This window comes from Eptatretus burgeri, chromosome 8 (assembly GCF_056783735.1).
Source record: "Eptatretus burgeri isolate ZD-2024b chromosome 8, Ebu_testis_v1, whole genome shotgun sequence".
In the NCBI taxonomy this organism is placed as follows: Eukaryota; Metazoa; Chordata; class Myxini; order Myxiniformes; family Myxinidae; genus Eptatretus; species Eptatretus burgeri.
Window position 1 is genome coordinate 32,519,318 of NC_140968.1, and position 15,720 is coordinate 32,535,037.

General features: G+C 44.7%; 1 long non-coding RNA gene across 1 annotated transcript in view; it reads right to left on the bottom strand.

Moving 5' to 3' along the window:
- The window catches only part of LOC147021468 (uncharacterized), a 32,058-nt gene extending 31,104 nt beyond the window's left edge, over positions 1 to 954 (bottom strand). The window contains exon 1 of the long non-coding RNA XR_015060803.1: positions 713 to 954. This is a non-coding gene — a long non-coding RNA (uncharacterized LOC147021468). The remainder of the gene's footprint in view (positions 1 to 712) is intronic.
- Positions 955 to 15,720: the final 14,766 nt, after the last annotated feature.

A 15,720-nucleotide genomic window follows, 5' to 3' on the forward strand; every position in this document is an offset into this window, starting at 1 on the left:
CAAGTGGTATTTGCAAAAAAAAAAACACAACTTCGGTCTCAAGTTAGATGAATAACCAGAGTTAAAACAAAAAAAATTCTTTCAATTATTGATATCTCGTTGCAAATCTGCGACCGCAGCATGCAATGGGGTTTAAAAAAAACAAACCCCGCTTTCAATTCCTACCAACCCATTTTTTGTCGCCTTCAACTTGCAATGTATGCTACAGTGATGTGATAATTGATGGTTCACATAACTGGTACTGAGGTACTCATGCGCAAGAAAAAAAAAACGAACAGCCGACTTCAAAGATGCTCAGAAAGCTCAAAAGCATACTACCTACCACAACAGAGGCTTTTGAGTTTTTATGGAAGGTTTTCTCATCTCGTGTAGATAAGATTCTTCCGTGATATACTGTGATTTCAAAATATAAGTGTTTAAAATTAAGTTTATAAATTTTAAGATTATTGGCTATATCATAATTTGTAACTTATAAGATTAAAAAGAAAGATAGGTCTGAGGAGAAGACACAATCGTAGAGGAAGAAGAGAGGGTTTCTCAGCTCCTGTCTGTAAATTCTTCTGTGATCATTCTGACAATTGATTTACAGTGATTTCAAATTTTAAATGTACAAAATTAAGATTATAAATCATAACAATATTATTTATAAGTTATATTGTAAGTTTATCACTTTCAAGATTAAAAAAAATAGATCAAAGGAGAATGCACTTACGAAGAGGAAGAGGGCGAGGCTCAGGAGCATCCAGAGTGAAAAAAGCGTGGTTTGCGAGTGTCTCGTCTGGAGTGAATGTTCTGAGAGACGACTTGCAGAGGAGTAAGATGCATACAAAGCTGAGGCACATGAAGAGGCACATTAAAAATCGGAGTGGCGATTGGGAAAGCAGTCGAGCAAGCTCAAAGCTGACAAAAAATGTTTTCGGCAGTACCAAACCATGTCTGCTGGTACTCAATGGAGAATTTAATTTTTTTAAATACGGCCCGTGGGCCCTGGTCAGTTCCGACTTCATCGATATTGGATATATTCATTAACATTCCTTGTTTTTATTCCGGCTCTAATGAACGTCATACTCATTACGACTCATTTTCTTTCTTCCTGGGCAAAAATTCAGGAAAAAAAATGCTGTGATAAGGTGTAGACATTGTTCAATAGAAGCATTCATTATACCATACAAAAAGCAAAAACTACCAATAGTCTACGAGTTTTCGGACTTTGAAGATTAATTGACCCCAATGAACTTCATACTCATTAAGACTCATTATCTTTCCTTCTGGACAAAAATTCGGAAAAAACGTTCTGACAAGCTGTACACATTGTTCCATAGAACCATTATACCAAACCAGAAGCAAAAACTATGAATAGTCTATGAGTTTTAGGACTTTGAAGATTAATTGATAAGACCAATTAACTAAGTCAATTAGTGACAAATCTTAAATTTTATTGCGGGAGGTTCTGCAGCACCTCCCCAAGTATCATACCTCCGAGTTTCAAGTCATTGTGACCACAGGTTGCAGAATAATGATCGAAAGATTGATTGTGGACAGACGGAAGGACGGACTGACGGACAGATCGACGGACATTGACCCAGTGTGACCACTCCTTGGCTTTTTTCACAAGATCTTGGCTGTTCGTTGTTCACCTTGGCGTCTTGGTTTTCTATAGGTTTTCTTGGCGTATAGGTTTTCTATTAGCATCGCTTTCCCGAAACCTTGTGAATTCTTGGCTTTTTTCATTGGCTCACCTTGGCATTTATGAAAATGAGGAGTGGTCACACTGCATTGACCCCCATTTTATAAGCCACTTCCTTCAGAACTGACTAAAAATTGTGTGAACCCCTGGTTATTATGGACTTTTGCGTTCCAACCACAAGATCTGCTGTGACGTCACAATCCGCGGGAACGTAGCGACCACCAGATCACGTGCCAAACAATCGAATCTGTCACATAACCTGCCCATTGTTCTTGTGATTATATAAAGCCCAGAAGAGGGAAAGAGCAGTCAGTGTATTGGCTCTCTCTTGTTTGATGCACCTTTCTGGGACTGGGTAACTGATGGTCTGGTGGTCAGGTACATAGCACGGCTTTGCAAACTGTGCTGCTGTCTTCACACCTTTCTCGGTAATATCTAACTTTTCCTGCCTTCTTCGGTGGGTCAGGTTAGTTGCTGTCTTGTGGAGCACAGTTTCAGTTCCCCTCCATCCCTCGTCTCTCTATGGCGAGGGTTAGTGGTGACGTACTGACGTTCCTCGTCTTCCCTGGTGATGGGTGAGGTGAGGAGTGTTTGGTTGCATTATACACTTCTCCTCAACTGTGCGTGTTGTTTTTGTTTGCAGGCCTGTCTGTGTTTGTGGATTCTTTCCTTCTTTCTTTCTTTCTTTCATTCTTTCGTTCTTTGTGTTTTTGTAAGTATATATGTAGTTTGTTGAGATTGTAATGTTGATATAAATAAGTAAATGAATAATTCAAGTCCATAAATTAATAAATTAAATTAATGTATTTAACTACCCTGGACTGTTATACCATGGAGTGACAATGAGAGTAACTCTCCAGGTATACAAACTGCTCTGATTGGTGAGCATCTCAAGCAGTCCCTGACAGTCTCACCTCACACCAATCTTCTCATAGCGGGGTTGTTCTCACTAAAGGGTGTGGAGGAAAAAGGTGAGAATCACTGGCAAGTTAAAAACCAGTTGCTTTGGGTTGATGGAGCTCATTAGCCTTTATGAAAATGTTAGCAGCTCATCAGCTCATCTCATGAGCTGATGTTAGCAGCTCATCTTGGAGAAGGTGCATCAAGACAGGACATGAAGTGACAAAATGGCGACGTCCAACGATAAGCTTGGAAAGAAAAATAAATCCTTCAAAGAGGCATCCATCGATATAGAAAGTCTGTCTACCTTTGGTGTCGAAGGCAACAAGGTCTTTATCCAACCACAGAGCAGATGAAGAACAGCGTTGAATCCAACTCAGTGAGGTCGAGTGATCATGAAGACGCGAAACGACTGAAACAAGAAGAGGAATCACATGGCAGATCCTCGCCAGCACTTGTTTTGTGTGGCGTTTGTGTAAGGGTGTTCGTGTAGTTTTGTGTGATGTTTGTGTACTCGTGTTACGTAATTAATAACAGACATAACTAGAACTGCCACTATATAACTGCTGGCAGTGATGACCAGGTACCAAATATGATTGGGTTCAAGATGTCCCACTTTGATGCAACCCCGCTTTGATCGGACACTCGAACCTGACCCGTGACGTTTATTATTATTCAATGGCATTAAAATAAATTCAATTCAAATCAAATGGAATACCAAATAGGTACAGTCCTGCATTGGAATAATCAGAAGGAACCCAAACAAGCAAAAATCAAACCCAAAGTCATTAAGAGGAACCTGGATAGGATTCTGGTTTCAGATGCTACTCCTTTACCATCCAACCCATCCAGGCACAGCCAAGTCAGCCGAATAAAAATTTATAAAATATAAAAGAACCAAGATTCAAATAAATTAAATAATTCTGGCTTCCAGACCATGTATTTGATTAGGTTTCTTTAGGGCATTATTCACTAGAAAGGAGGCGGTTGCGAGGAGATATGATCGAGATGTTTAAGATAATGAAAGGTATTGATAAAATAAGTGCAGAATAATTATTCAACAGAGTAGACAGTGATAGGACCAGGGGACAGAGCCTGAGAGTAAATAAGAGGAGAGTTAAGACAGTAGAAAGGCAGGGGACTTTTACTCAGAGAGTAGTTAATGCATGGAGTGGCCTCCGTGGAAAGGTAGTGGCAGCAGAAAAAGTCGATAAGTTTAAATTGAAATTAGATAGGTACCTGGAAGTTATGGAGATAGAGGGGTATAGGGATGTTTCTTGGACTTTTAGGTAGTTTGAGCATTGATGGGTGATTGTGTGTGGGGTCTTGTCAAGGGGGGTTGTGTGGTTGATGTGTGTTTTTAACCAAGCCCATGCCCCCCTCCACTGTAGGGAAGAAAAGAAAAAAAAATATGCAAGAACTACAAAAAAAAACCCCCAAAAAACAAAGAAACAAAAAAACATTTGATTAATTAAAAACATTTTTTTACATTTTCTTCCTTGGATTTTGTGTGGATGGATAAGTATGGTGTTTGCGCAGGCATGATGGGCTGAATGGCCTCCACCTGTGTTGGATTTCCTTGTTTCCTTGTAAGAATGAGAACATATATTCCTTATGGGAAGGCGGTCCTACTTGTAAAGCTTCGCCTCGATCTCTTTCGCCATTTCAGAGAAGATGTTTGAAGGTTTTTATGTTAAAAACAAATATGGCTGCCAAACCACATGACCGATGATGTCATCAGTTTTTTTTTCTGTGGACCAATCTATCCCAAGATGACCCTCAAACTTTTTCATGCTGATAGATTGAAGCATACTACGTATGTAATTAGGCACCTAAGACATCAGAAAATAATGCCACTGGTGACTTCATCACCAGAGGCCTAGAAATCACACGTATTCACCATGAGGAGTACTTGCCATGTGCCAAGTTTAAGTTTTTTCCTTGTTGCGGTTTCGGAGAAGCCATGGTCGAAAGTTTTTCCTTTTTTCCAATATGGCTGCCACAACACGTGACTTATGACGTCATAATTATCATTAAATTAATCTACATGAGTAACCGTGCATAGTGGAAATTTCTTGTCAATCCAACAAATGGTTGCAGAGAAAAACATACGTTCTGTGTGGACAAACAGACAAACAAACAGACAAACAGACAAACAAACAGGCAAACAAACAGCCATACCTTGTCCCCTGATGAGGGTCACAACAAATGAAACAGAAGAGCAAGAAGGAACCCAAGGAAGTAAAAATCAAAGATGGAGTCATCAGGAGGTACCTGCATAGGGTTCCGGTTTCAGCCGCTACGTTTCTGTCCTAAAACCCATCCAGCATTGCCAAGTGTGCATTACAGAAAATATTCTGCAAAAATTCACTTCTGAGAGAGATCCACCTACATGGTCAAAAGTATGGGGACAACTGCTCGTCCAACATCTCATTCCAAAATCATGGGCATTAATATGAAGTTGGTCCCATCTTTGCTGCTGTAACAGCCTGCACTCTTCTGGCAAGGCTTTCCACGAGATGTTGGAACATTGCTGTGGGGATTTGCTTCCATTCAGCCACAAGAGCATTAGTGAGATCGGGCACTGATGTTGGGTGACGAGGTCAAGCTCGCAGTCGGCGTTCCAATTCATCCCAAAGGTGTTCGATAGGGTTGAGGTCAGAGCTCTGTGCAAGCCAGTCAAGTTCTTCCACGCCAATCTCACCAAACCCTTTCTGTATGGACGGACCTCGCTTTGTCACGTGGCATTGTCATGCTGAAACAGAAAAGGGCTAACCCCAAGCTGTTTCCATAAAGTTGGAAGCACAAAATCATCTAGCATGTCATTGTATGCTGTAGCGCTAAGATTTCCCTCCACTGGAACTAATTGACCAAGCACAAATCATGAAAAACAGCCCCAGACCATCACTCCTCCTCCACCAAAGTTTACATTTGGCACGATGCATTTGGGTAGGTAGCGTTATCCTGGCATCCGCCAAACCAGGATTTGACCATCTGTCTGCCAGATGGTGAAGCGTGATTAATCACTCCAGAGAACGCGTTTCCACTGCTCCAGAGTCCAATGACGTGAGTTTTACACCACTCCAGCCGACGCTTGGCATTGCACATGGTGATCTTAGGCTTGTGAGTGGCTGCTCCGCCATGGAAATTCAATTCATGAAGCTCTTGATGAACAGTACTTGTGCTGATGTTGCTTCCATAGTCAGTTTGGAAATCGGTAGTGAATGTTGCATCTGACGACAGATGATTTTTCCACGCTACACGTTTCAGCACTTGGCGGTCCTGTTCTGTGAGCAGGCCCGTAGCCAGGGCTCAGTATTAAGGGGGGCATATGAACTGGATGGGGGGGGCACAATTACTATCTTTAATATTTTTGATAACCCGGTATACTATTGTATTCATGCAGCATTGACACATCTATACTGAGGTTGCCGTCGCATACTAACCAAATTGATCTCAGCTCGATTTAATATGTTCCGATGTTTTTGGCCTAAAATTATTCGAATGCAGGAGAGCCGCAACAAACTGGCACATTCACAATGCAAATATTCAATGATTAGACAATTGCCACCAATCCAGGTGCACTTATACAAGGTGTGAAGAATTGGCATAAGAAAATTAATATACTAGAGATACAATGACTAAACGGGGGAGGTTGGCACCAGAATCAGTGCACTTTGAAATAAGATACAGTAGGCTATATGACCTGTGATCATCACGTTAAACTATCAACAGCAAATACGACCAGCCTGAAGATACCACAAGGTCCGCATTTAAAGCAGTCAATTACACAGAGGTAAGGTTATGCACAAAACACTAGATATGGGATATGCAAAGCACCAAACACAACATTTAACTTAAACATCAGAAGTACAAAGCAGCCGACCACGGCGGGTGCTGACCACAACCACACTGCAACCACAACCACACACGCATCACCAGCAGTCATACACACAATCTGAACTCCTCGTATAGTTTTTATACCACTGTACTCGCTGTCAGAAGAGCTGCAGGCGACGTGTCTCGGTGTGGAATCTTCTGAGGACCTTCTCCTTCCATTCATTCAGGCATTTACGTGTGAGGTCTCTCTCGAAGGCCAGCCGTACCAGTTGTGTCTTGCGTGCATGGTGCATGGACCGTCGATGGTCAGTGAAGACATTCCTCAATGTTGAGAATGAGTTTTCACACATGGCAGTGGACGCACCAAGTTTTAGTCCAAGTCTCATAGCAGTCACTACACTTGGCATGGCTTCCAGCGTTTTGTGGTATGTTGAGAGGAGTTTTTGTGTTGTCCATCTCTCGTTTGGCTGCTTTTCTGTCTGTGAGCGAATAAACTGCTTTGCAACCACACACTCTGTTTCACTGATGGTTGACTTTTTAATGTCATGATGTGCTGGAGCAAAAGCCTGGTGTTGGCGCAGTGGTAAGGGCAGTGGCTTGGGACCCAAGAGGTCCTGAGTTCAAGCCCCGTTGGGACACTGAATTAATATATGTATGTATATGTATATATATATATATATATATATATATATATATATATATATATATATATATATATAATGTGTATATATATATATATATATATATATATATATATGTATCTATATATATATATATATATATATATATATATATATATATATATATATATATATATATATATAAATATATATAAACCAAGTCGAAAACACCAGGGGGTTGACTCAGCCTGCCATCCTTCCGAGGGTCGGCGAAATGAGCACCAGTTGTACTGGGCCCGGTGTATGCCCCGGTTAGAATAGGTGTACCATATCCCTGTGTGTCGTAAGAGGCGACCAGGGTTGCGTCAGGAAGGGCATCCGGCGTAAAAACCTATGCCAAATCATTATGCGGACAACAAAACGAATTTCCATACCGGATCGGTCGAGGCCCGGGTTACCAACGACCGCCACCGGTACCGGTGGCCAGCAGGGTACCAGTGGAAATTGTGCTACTGCTGGGCGAAGGAGGAGAAGGAGACGGGGAAGGCGAGTCCGGAGGCAGTGGGAGAGGGGGAAGGGTAGAAGTGTGGAGGTGAGAGTTGGAACTCTGAATGTTGGGACGATGACTGGCAAAGGGCGAGAGTTGGCTGATATGATGGAGAGAAGAAAGGTGGACATACTGTGTGTACAAGAGACCAAGTGGATGGGGAGTAAGGCGAGGAGCATTGGAGGTGGTTTCAAACTGTTCTACCATGGTGTGGATGGGAGGAGAAATGGTGTCGGGATAATCCTGAAGGAAGATCATGTCAAGAGGGTATTGGAGGTGAGGAGGGTGTCTGACAGAGTGATGAGTGTGAAGTTGGAAATTGAAGGGGTGATGATGAATGTCATCAGTGCATATGCCCCACATATGGGGTGTGAGATGGAATATAAAGAAGATTTCTGGAGTGAGTTAGATGAAGTGGTGGAGAGTGTATCCAAGGATGAAAGAGTGGTGATTGGAGCAGATTTCAATGGACATGTTGGGGAAGGGAATAAAGAGGATGAGGAGGTGATGGGGAGGTACGGTCTCAACAAGAGAAATGTGGAAGGGCAAATGGTGGTAGAGTTTGCAAAAAGAATGGAAATGGCAGTGGTAAACACGTATTTCAAGAAGAAGGAGGAACACAGGGTGACATACAAGAGTGGAGGAAAGTGCACACAGGTGGATTACATCTTAAGTAGGAGATGCAACCTGAAAGAGATTAGTGACTGTAAGGTTGTGGCAGGGGAGAGTGTAGCTCGACAGCATCGATTGGTGGTCTGTAGGATGACTTTAGAGGTGAGGTTGAGGAAGAGAGTGAGGGCTGAACCAAGGACCAGATGGTGGAAGCTGAAGGAGGAAGACTGTTGCGTGAAATTTAGGGAGGAGGTGAGACAGGCGTTGGATGGTGGTAAAGATGGGTGGGATGATTGGGCAACGACAGCAGAAGTTGTGAGGGAGATAGCAAGGAAGGTACTTGGTGTGACATCTGGACAGAGGAAGGAAGATAAGGAGACTTGGTGGTGGAATGAGGAAGTACAGGAAAGTATAAGGAAGAAGGGGTTGGCGAAAAAGAAGTGGGATAGTCAGAGAGATGAAGAAAGTCGGCAGGAGTACAAGGAGTGGCGTCGAAAAAAGCAAAAAGAGAGGTGGCTAAGGCCAAGGAAAAGGCATATGACGAGCTGTATGAGAAGTTGGATACAAAAGAAGGGGAAAAGGATTTGTACCGATTGGCAAGGCAGAGGGACCGAGCTGGGAAGGATGTGCTGCAGGTTCGGGTGATAAAGGACGCAAATGGGAATGTGCTGACGAGCGAGGAGAGTGTGTTGAGAAGGTGGATGGAGTACTTTGAGGAGCTGATGAATGAAGAAAATGAGAGAGAGAGAAGGTTGGAAGAGGTGGAGATAGTGAATCTGGAAGTGGGGTGGATCAGTAAGGATGAAGTGAGGACTGCTATGAAGAAGATGAAAAGTGGAAAGGCGGTTGGCCCAGATGGAATACCAGTGGAGGCATGGAAGTGCTTAGGAGAGATGGCAGTGGGGTTGTTAACCAGATTGTTTAATAAAGTCTTGGAAAGTGAGAGGATGCCGGAGGAGTGGAGATTAAGTGTACTGATTCCGATTTTCAAGAATAAGGGTGATGTGCAGTGCTGTGGAAATTACAGAGGGATAAAGTTGTTAAGCCACACCATGAAGTTGTGGGAAAGAGTAGTGGAAGCTCGGTTGAGAGGAGAGGTGACGATCTGTGAGCAGCAATATGGGTTTATGCCAGGAAAGAGCACCACTGATGCGATGTTTGCTTTGAGAATGTTGATGGAGAAGTATAGGGAAGGCCAGAAAGAGTTACATTGTGTGTTTGTGGATTTAGAGAAAGCTTATGATAGGGTGCCAAGAGAGGAGTTGTGGCATTGTATGAGGAAGTCGGGAGTGGTGGAGAAATATGTGAGGATCGTGCAGGATATGTATGAGGACAGTGTGACAGCGGTGAGGTGTGCGGTAGGAATGACGGACCGGTTTAAGGTTAAAGTGGGATTGCACCAAGGATCGACTCTGAGCCCTTTCCTGTTTGCAATGGTGATGGACAGGTTGACGGACGAGATCAGACTGGAGTTCTATGGACCATGATGTTCGCGGATGACATCATGATCTGTAGGGAGAGTAGGGAGCAGGCTGAATCGAGCCTTGAGAGGTGGAGGTACGCACTGGAGAGAAGGGGAATGCTAGTCAGTAGGAGAAAGACGGAGTACATGTGCGTAAATGAGAGGGAGGGTGGTGGTATGGTGCGGTTGCAAGGAGTTGAGTTGGGGAAGGTGGATTGGTTTAAATACTTGGGGTCAACTGACCAAAGTAACGGAGAGTGTGGGAGAGAAGTGAAAGAGAGAGTGCAGGCAGGATGGAGTGGGTGGAGAAGAGTTGCAGGAGTGATTTGTGACAGAAGGGTAGCTGCAAGAGTGAAGGGGAAAGTATACAAGACGGTAGTGAGACCAGCTATGTTGTATGGTTTGGAGGCTGTGGCGCTAACAAAAAGACAGGAAGCAGAGCTGGAGGTGGCAGAGTTAAAGATGCTGCGATTCTCGTTGGGAGTGACGAGGATGGATAGGATAAGAAATGAGTGTATTAGAGGGACAGCGCAGGTAGGACGGTTTGGAGACAAAGTGAGAGAGGCGAGATTGCGATGGTTTGGACATGTGCACAGGAGGGAAACGGAGTATATCGGGAGAAGGATGTTGAAGATGGAGCCGCCAGGCAGGAGGAGAAGAGGAAGGCCAAAGAAGAGGTTCATGGATGCGGTAAGGGCGGACATGCGGGTGGTTGGAGTGTCAATGGAAGATGTGGAGGATAGAGCAAAATGGAGACAGTTGGTCCGCTGTGGCGACCCCTAGCGGGAGCAAGCCGAAAGAGGAAGAAGAGAAGAAGATGTGCTGGAGCAAGTGGGGATCCAAAAACGTGCCATTTTCAGGATTCAAGGCAGCGAGTGAACGGGCGAGTTGTGTGTTGCGCTCACTGAAGCGCTGAGCGATCTTGCCAAGCACAGTGTCAATTGCCCTGTAAAAAACCCTCTGCAGTTCCATCTTGTCATTGTCATTGTTTTGTCCTGCAGTCTCCAAAACTACAAACTCTTCCAAGTTCTTATGCATTGTGCGTCTCCGTTTTGGTGGTGCAGGTGTAGAAGTGTGAGCATCGTTGGCCTGGTTGCACAGATCAGTGAACTCATCCTCAGAGCGGAGTTTCTTCACGCACTCTGTTGCACTCGCCACCAGTTCCAACCCCGTCAGCAAGTCCATGTCCTCTGCCTGCAAGAGTCTGTTAGGGCCATTTAACAACATCAGCAGTTTTTGTACAAAGATAGCAATGAACATGAAGGCAGGCCCAGAGACTTCCCGCAAAAGCCCAATCGCCTCCATCCTTATCTCTGCACCGTAGGCGCTCTCTGCATCAATCTCCGACAGTAAGGATGTGATATCCTTAAAAGATCCTATGATCACAGACACGGTGGCTAAATGTCCCGTCCACCTTTGATCAAGAAGTCGTTTTAACCGCTCACCTTCATACTGTGCAGCAACAGTGGGCTTTCTGAAGAATTTTTACAGGCAACAACAAACCTCGAGGAAATCAGTGACAGCTTTCTCTGCTGCCAGTGCGTGGATAACTACCAGATGGAGTTGGTGATTTAAGCAGTGCACATAGGGGATTTCTCTTTCCAATATCTCTTGCAACAGCTTTTGCACCCCACCGTGCTTCCCAGCCATTACCGAAGCCCCGTCGTACACCTGACTTAATATCTTTGACGTGTCAAGTCCTGTTTTTGTCAGCTCTGCAATTATTAGGTCTGTCAATGTTTTTGCATCTCCAGCGTCGGCTGTCGCTATTGTGAGTAGATGCTCTGTTGCTTCATTTGATGCTGATACAAAGCGAATGATGATTGATATGTTCTCACATTCAGTGGGGTCCCTCATCCCATCCGCCTTGATGGTAAACCACGATGTGCCTACTTCTTCCACAATGGCATCCGTCACAACATTACTCAATGTGCAGATCAGTTCATTCTGCATTTCCGGACTAGTATAGCTTGCGTTTCGTGGGATATGCTTTATTATTTCGGAAAGCTCAGTGTCTTTTTTGAGTGTGTATTTTAAAAGCGAGAGGAAGAGCCCACTGTGCCCATCTGACATATCTTCAAAATGATCACGGCTCCCTCTAAAAGGTATCTGATTTTCGGCGAGAAATCCCACAACATCTATAAGAGCAGACACATAGTACCGGTTTCTATTTAGTTGGTCAGCATTGATGAGTGTGGAAATCTCCTTACCACAATCAATGCGCCTCTCATTCTCCTTCCACCTCAAAACACAAGTTAAATGTTCCTTTGAAGTTGCGTGTTTGTGAAACCCCCTGCCTTTCTCAACGGCATGTTTCCAATTCGCACTGTGAAAGTAGAGTCCACTGGGCCACGTGTGGTGTTAACTTCCTACATGGATAGCAGAATGCTGCATCTGTCTGCACACTGTATTCCAGCCATCCATTAGTCTGGTGCCACGAGGACACAAATGAGCGACTCTTTTTCTGCAACAGATGGCCAGGGTACTGCTGTAGAACAACTTGATTCGGTCTCTCACTTCCAAGATCATCGGGAAGCGGCTTGACAGTCACAACCGATCCCGAGGCCGCCGCCGAGCGTGGAAACTCGGCTGCCTGCGCTGGGGCTCCAGCCGCAGGGCTAACGTTGCTGGCTTGGCCAGGTTGGCCAGCTTCTGTCGGTATTTCATCGACATGATCGTCTTTTCCTCCTCCTCCTCCTCCTCCTCCTCCTCCTCCTCCTCCTCCTCCTCCTCCAACTCCTCCCACAACATGTCTTTCATCATCTTCTTCATTTTGGTCGCTTGCATTTTTTCCTTTTCTGAGCCATTTTCGTATATCCATCATCCACGTCTTTTTCTCCTGCTGCGAGCTCATGCTCTGTGATTCGTCCCTCGTGACTAGCATCACTAATCTCGCGACTCGCGATATATGACTGTTGACGGTTTTATTTATTAAATGATGCATCCATCAAAAACAGGTTTTATCTGCATCATTTCAAATGTAAGCACGATTGCAAACACATATTTTTTAATTTTTATTATAAAATTACTTTTGTAAGATGGAGGGTTGACGGGTTGTGAAGGTCACGTGGTGCACGTGCACTTCATCTTTAATAATGTAAATTTATGGCTTTTCCTTAATCATATTATTATATTATGACTATATTACATTTATACCTAACTTACAACCAATCAGGAAACCTGCTCAATAGGGTCTCCATATCGAATACGCTGATTGGCTATTCCTTAAAACGAAATGATCCACGATATATATAACCACCCACAACATCGACATTCGACATGAGGTCTTGGCTGCTGGCGTTGGTGCTTGCGTTATTATCTTTTATCTTGTGGTCTTGGACTGTATTGTCTTGCCAATTGCTTTTGGAGGTGCGCTGGGAAGCGCACACTTATCTCTTGACTGTTATTCAAAGAAGGATATTATTAAAGAACAGTTTATCCAAGAAGGCCTTATTATTCACCATGTTGAACATCTGGAATAAGGGTTTTAGTTCACACAGGTGAACTCTTAAATAGCAAGTTCACAGTGGGCGCTCGTCCTTAAACACTAAGTTGTTCACAGGGTGCAACAGGGCATAAATGGGTGGCGTACAAGTGGAGGGGCACCAGATGCGCCATGGGGGGGCATTGCACCCAAATGCCCCCCCTCCCAGCGACGGGCCTGTCTGTGAGCTTGTGTGGCCTACCACTTCATGGCTTCGCTGTTGTTGCTCCTACACGTTTCCACTTCACAATAACAGCATTTACAGTTGACCGGGGCAGCTCTAGCAGGGCAGAAATTTGACAAACTGACTTGTTGGAAAGGTGACATCCTATGACGGTGCCACGTTGAAAGTCACCGAGCTCTTCAGTACGGCCCATTCCACTGCCAACATTTGTCTATGGCGATTGCATGATTGTGTGCTTGATTTTATACACCAGTTTGCAATGGGTGTGGCTGAAATAGCCAAATCCACAAATTAGAATGGATGTCCGCATACTTTTGGCCATACAGCATAGGTAACGAAAGAGGAATAGAGAGAAAACGAGATGATAAAGAAGAAAAAGCAGGAATTAAAGTGAATAAAGAGAATTGTGAAAAAAGAAGAAAATAAATGTGGAAGGAACAAAGAACAAAGATGTTGGGAAGAACCCAGACAGATAGATTTCAGCAGTTACTCCCCAGGCTCAAACGCAGCAACAGGAACAAGTTACCACAAGTCCTTCAGTGGGGAAGCACAGTCCATACAGCATCAGGATATGGTACAAACATAATGAAGCAGAAGTCCAAGAAGGAACCAGAAGAAGAAAAGAGGAAAGATTGCGTCATCAGGAGGAACCTGGATAGGATTTGGGTTTCAGCCGCATCTCCACCAACCCTCAAACTCAAAATTAAGTGATGCAGGGAGAGCCGGTGACGTCTTATTTGAGGTTAATTTTCTCATTCTGTGCGCAATGCTGAAATTACCCTGTGGATGCTGGCACCGCCACGGCTGTTGCTCCTCATTGCACAACAATGGCTGCTTTACAACGACGATGAAATCGCCGCAGACCATGCCTGCATTCACCAGTGCTTCGTTGTGATTGGTTTTCGGGTTGCCTCCTTATTGGTTAGATTAACCGTGGAAATTAATTTGACTGTAAGAGAGGAATTCAGGGTCAGTGTCAGAGAGGCTCTATCTCTATATATGGTGAGAGAGGGAGAGAGGGAGAGAGGGAGAGAGGGAGAGAGGGAGAGAGGGAGAGAGGGAGAGAGGGAGAGAAAGAGAGAGGGAAGCAGAGAGAGGGAGAGAAGGAAGCAGAGAGAGGGAGAGAAGCAGAGAGAGGGGGAGAAGCAGACAGAGGGACAGAAGCAGAGAGTGGGAGAGTGGGAGAGTGGGAGAGTGGGAGAGTGGGAGAGTGGGAGAGTGGGAGAGTGGGAGAGTGGGAGAGTGGGAGAGTGGGAGAGTGGGAGAGTGGGAGAGTGGGAGAGTGGGAGAGTGGGAGAGTGGGAGAGTGGGAGAGTGGGAGAGTGGGAGAGTGGGAGAGTGGGAGAGTGGGAGAGTGGGAGAGGTTATATACAACAGTATCCATTGTGGAACACACACAGTCCTCTTTTTTACCTTTTTTGGTAAGAGTCGGCCGTTGGGCTGATGTTATGCTACCGATAAAATATATAGAGTTGTGAAGTTGCAAAGTTAACAAAGTTATTTGAACGAGTTTGGTGAAAATCATTGGGGTGCGGATGCAACACGGGCATGATGGACCGAATGTACTTTCTTTGTTTTTGCTGTTTTCATTAATTACTCGTGCGTACCCGTCCATGCGTGGCCATACGTGCAAACAAACAAACAAACAAAAACTTTCAAACCGCGTGCCAGAAACAACAACCACACAGGCCGTTCCTTCGCTCTCATGTGCCTGAACGTGCGTGGCCGTACATGCAAAAAAAAAAAAAAAAAAAATTCAAACCTCGAGCCAGAAACGACAACGACACAGGCCGTTCCTTCGCTCTCGCGTTCTCACGACAACCACACTTCCACACACAGAGTTAATTAAAATCCAAATTAAAGTCAAGTTTACCTCCCTGTCTTTGGTTGCCATGACATTCGCTGCCATGGAACCGGCACGGCCCGTGACGTCATCGTGGGCCGGCCGCGCACCGGCCGACGCAGCCACGCCTATGCAGCAACGTGTCCTGTCATTGGTTGGTAAATAAATGGCCATAACTTGGGAAGCACTTGTCCGATTAATATCAAACCTTGAAAAGGCACATCCTCAGGTCCCCAGCAATATATCTGGGAAGTTTCAATTAGATCGGACCAGTGGTTGTCAAGAAACAGCGGTCACACACACACACACACACACACACACACACACACACACACACACACACAGACAGACAGACAGACAGACAGACAGACAGACACACACACACAGAGACAGACACACACACACACAGACAGACAGACAGACAGACAGACAGACAGACAGACAGACAGACACACACACACACACACACACACACACACTGCTGGAATTATAGATCGATGCCGTGAGTGACACGGTCGTGGTTAATGCCGCAGGGTGCACA